This window comes from Lactuca virosa, chromosome 8 (genome assembly GCF_052849685.1).
Source record: "Lactuca virosa cultivar CGN04683 chromosome 8, Lactuca_virosa_CGN04683_v6, whole genome shotgun sequence".
Classification (NCBI taxonomy): domain Eukaryota; kingdom Viridiplantae; phylum Streptophyta; class Magnoliopsida; order Asterales; family Asteraceae; genus Lactuca; species Lactuca virosa.
Genome location: NC_136433.1, coordinates 225,912,151 through 225,917,325, shown reverse-complemented (window position 1 = coordinate 225,917,325; position 5,175 = coordinate 225,912,151).

Sequence of the window (5,175 nt, the reverse complement as noted above, 5' to 3'; positions counted from 1 at the left end):
GTGAGCTATGATGGCTTAGTGTAACATTAGAATCATATATAGTTAAGATTATGCGGGCTTAGAGTGAGTGATTCCGCCTCATTTCCTTTTTCTTGTTTGATTGTGGATTTAGGGAAAATTTAATCAGACGAATGTATTCTCAATCTTAACTATATACGATTTGTATACACTAAGCGATTATAGAGGGACTTTGTAGGTATCATATTACAGGATTTCATCAGTAATTATCGAAGTACTCTTAATGCCTATATTCATTAAATGCGGTATAAATATTCACAGTAACAAGGATAAAACAAAGAACACTAAATACATAAACATAGAAAGTATTACCGCTCTAACAAACACTTCTTCCTAATCGACTTAACAACCGTTACGATAAAAAGTTCTGATGTCGTCCTCAGAAATGGATTGCCTTGGTCCTCACCATATCAATTCCAGTGCTATAAAAAGATCATTCTCCTTAATCGACAGTTTAACGAAATCTTTTCAATCCATAACGACAAACCCGACACAAACCTCCGCATCGTCTATCGCTTTAAAAATCAGAAGTACCCATGGGAGGGGTACCATGCCTTCCTAACTCACTCCGTAACTTGAAACGAAAAACATCGAGGATGTTCCGGAAGTCAGTAACCTTCCTGAAGTATCCTCAGCAGACCTCCTAGGAATAGCATACATACTGCAAGGCAAGTTCAAGAACAGAGACTAAGGACCCATGCAACTAGTCTATCACTAATAAGGGTATATGGAAGGGTGATATATAATTAAGATTCTACAGATTTAGGATGTTTGATTCCGCCCTACCTCCTGTTCCTTGTATGGTAGTGGACTTGGGGCAGAGCCACCCATCCGAACGTCTTTTCAATCTTAATTATATACGACTTGTATACACGAGGTGATGGTGGATGATCCAAGTATGAGTCCTACCATGAACTTCAGGACAAAGCTACCCAAGACTATAAGTGGATAGGCTACCATTCGAATGAACATAGATAAGTAAACTAAACCAAGACTTTCTCCCATCTTAAGAATAACTTACCACCCCAACGCAGACAGTCAGACTAAACAAAACAAGGTCGCATACTATTAGTGAAGGTCCGCTGGAACGCCAAGTGAGGACCTGAATTCACCTGGGAATGAGAAGACCAGATGAAACAAAAATACCCACATCTTTTCCCTAGTCCATGAGTGTTCACTTTAGAACTAATTTCTAGACAAAATTCCATCTAACGGGGGATGATGTCACAACTATAAAAATTCTAGATCAATCAAGGTCCATAAATTCACAATGTAATAATTTAGGTCAACCATTGTAACTCGTTTTGAGGTAATGAAGATATAAAATAATTAAGATGAAAATAAGCGTCAAAAATAAAATGTAAGATAAACTTGATTTGTATGAATGAAGTAGTAGTGGTCGTGACAAGGATTTCGGAAATATAAAGAACACTGAAATCCGAGTTATAACGAAGAAGTTATGACCTATCGAAGTTTCGCGACAGAACCGGCACAATAATGTGTGATGTAAAAAGTGAGTTTTCAATCGAATGCTTTTTAGCCTTAGCAACCTATATGAAAGTTGTAAAATACGTCAAACCGAGAGCATGCATAAAAAGAACGTCTAAATCTGACTTTGTATGAGGAAGTTATGATTTTTCTAAGTTTCGGTACAGCAGTGTACAACCCGAAATTTGAATTATAGATCGAGCGATTTTTAGCCGACACAACCTAAACGAGAAGATCTCGCGAATAGTAGTTCAATAGTAAAAAGACAGATGAAAACGAACATCGTATGAAGAAGTTATGAATTTTTAAAATTCAAGGCCCAAATTACGAGGTTGGTCCGCGGGGAACGCCCCGCGTAGAGAGCTACGCCCAGCGTTCGCATTGCATGGCCTCGAATTGACCACGTCGCCCTTCTTCGCATGGTAGACACGTAGCAGACACATCCGAAGCTCGGATTCCGATCAGGCAACACGATCCTTCACTACGTGCAGCGTACGAAGGTACGCCTAGCGTACCGAGGTATGCCCAGCGTAGTGCGAGGCTTCGGCCACCTATAAAAGGTATGCGAGGTTGCCCGGTTTTGGTTGCCATTTTTCTAATTCTTTCACTTTAAACATTTTCTCAAAGCCACTCTAAACCCCCCCCCCCCCCCCCCCCCGAAGCCTCGGGAACCTCCCTAACACCCGAAGAAATCCCGGAGCACCTGAAGTCCCCGAGAAAATAATCTATTCGGTTTGAAACTCGGCCCGCGCAAAGCCTGGTTTTCAACAGAAACTCACAGTTTCGTCAAGGAAAATCATTTCTAGAAGCGAAGTGCTGCACGAATCACCACTTATTCAAGTGAGTTCATACCCCTACATTTTCATAACTTTTTCCATGTTTTAAAGGGGGGAATACAAGTAAAACACAAGAAACTTGTGTTAATATACAAATTATTGTTTTATATTTTATTACGTTAAAGTATCTTTACGTAGAAATATCAAACATGTGGAATAACGTTATTACCAAATTTATAAAGAGTTACATGCAAAATACGTTCAAACGAGACAAATATCATTTTCAACGGATTAATATCTTTTAAACTATATTAGGTATAATTTGAGAAACATTCGCATCATTTTACCCTTTCAGGGCAAAGAAACGATTATATAAAAACACGGTTATTTTTAAATGTTATAAACAGAACTAAAAGGGTAACAATTACACACATGAGCACTTACAGGTCAAAAACATGTAAACTCGTTGGAAATTTGTGAGTCAATGTCTTCGTCGTACCTACCAAGGTATACCAGCAAGTCCTGTTTTATGACCTGAGTCTCCTTCTGGAGAGCGTGACACTTGTGTATAGATCTATACGGGATTGATGACCCCGCACCCTGGTTGTTAGCTACAGCATGACCGGAAGGTTATGGGTGACAAATATCAAACATAACGACGCTTGAAGAACGTCGCGTCAGGCAAATCATTAGTTAGCACTGTTATGAAAACTCACATGATAAACTACTATACGTGGATTTTTACGTGAAAAAATATCTCTTCAAATAGTTTTATATATAAATAAAACAAGATATAACTATTTTAAGTATTTAAAATACTTGTACTTTTCGGTGTTGGATCACATTAGACTATAACTCAACTCATGGAAAATATAGGACTTTCCAGGATAAACATCATTATTTTACAAGGCAAACACATCTTCAAAGTAGTTTTACTTAATAAAACTACATGTTATCAAACTAAGTATGTCATTTATACTTATATCTTTCGGTCTTGGAACCATAAAGACCACAATTCACCTCTATAGAAAATATAGGATTTTCTGGAAACAAATACGATTACTTATATAATTTCAAAGCATTATTTTTTTTGGTGTGAGAAACTTATACAAATTTTTGTCTTAGGGTACTAAGACTACATTCCATTCAACTAATAAGAAAATATAGGATTTTCTGGAGGAAAACAGTAACATTTTCCAAAGAACAAAGGATATACTTTCTATAACAAAAATGCTTATGAACTCACCAACTTTAATGTTGACACTTTTTCAAACCACTTGTATTCTCAGGAAAGTTAGTAGACAAGTACCCTCTCAAGTGTTGCGAAGAAGGAGCACAGTAGTATTACATCTTATCGTTTGCTATAGTTTTAATGTAAATTAGGCAATGTTTTGAACACAATGTAAACTTTATGTTGTTAATACAATGGTTGTTGTAGCTTTGATTACTTTATACAAATGTTGTGATACTATACATGACTTCCTCCGCCCCCGTACGTTTCCGCCGTTCCGGTTTAAGGTGTGACAGTGTTGGCCTACCCCTTCGGTCTCTTTCGATCGGGTAATGTCTAGCATATAAGCACATAAATCACATACTGTCATACATAACCATGAGCCATACATATATCATAATCAATAAAGGTGCTATGTGCCGCACATAGTCTTGCCATTATGCCACAGGCCGCCACGTGGTCTTTCTTGCCAAGCTGGGGGCCACGTCCTAAGTCTTACATACAAGTGCCAAGAGCCACCTCCTGGTCTTCCATGCAAGCATCATAAATACAACTAGCATACATACTACTCTACTTAGCTAATTAGCATACAGTGTGCCAAGAGTCACCTCCTAGTTTTTCATACATAATGCCTAGGGCTAACTCCCAGGTCTTCCTACAGCACATAACCCAAATGGGTCGACATTGGTTCCTTCGACTCATACAAACAGTGAGGAGACTCACCTCAAATGCTGAAAATCCCTGCAAGAATTCCTTAGCTGCTGCCCTGACAACTCCTTGAGCTATCAATAGTAAAATATCACCCGATTAGCAATTGGGCGCCAATCCATGATCCATAATCCATACTTGGGGTAAATTGACCATTTTACCCCTGGCCCAACAAGATTCATAACTAAGTCCCAAGCCCAAGACTGAAAAGGTCCAAAACAGTAAAATCCATAAAAACCCACTAATGGCCTAATTTTCCAAATTGGGCCCAACCCCTCTAATGGGCCTTACCCTAAAGCCCAAACATATTCTTTGCCCAAAATATCTGATTTTTGTATGCATGGCGTACACAGCTGTATGCAGCGCGTACTGGGTTCGTGACTTTTATGTTGCGCGTACCAGCTTGTATGCCCAGCGTACTCCTATGTTAAGTCCCTTTTGCCATTAAGCACTTAATGCGTCAAACCAAGGGACCAAATAATAGATCTGAGCTCTACTTAACATCCAAACCCATGAAGTCACTGACTTGGTGACTTTGCATGCCCCACATAAGCCCAAACTCCAAAAATGACATTCTACTTCCATGAGAGTGACCTTAACTCATGCATGAACACATCAAGATCTTCAGGATGGCAACGTTCTGTCTTAGGGACTCAAATAGCACCAAGGGTGGCAACCCTAAGCCTAGAAAATGGATTTGAACCATAAAGCTTCATCCTTGGGACCAAAAAGGTCCAAAAACCCAACACAAGAGATTTAAGGAAATAACAACCAAATTTAAGACTTTATACCTCAAAAAGATCTGAAATGGAGCAATAATCCTGGATCTAGACCTTCTCCTTTGAACCACCACCTTACTTCAACCTTCACTTCCTTGAGGAATGGATCAAAACACTAATAATACTCTCAAAAGGCCTTCCAAGCACAAGAACACACAAAATATGGATTAGGGTT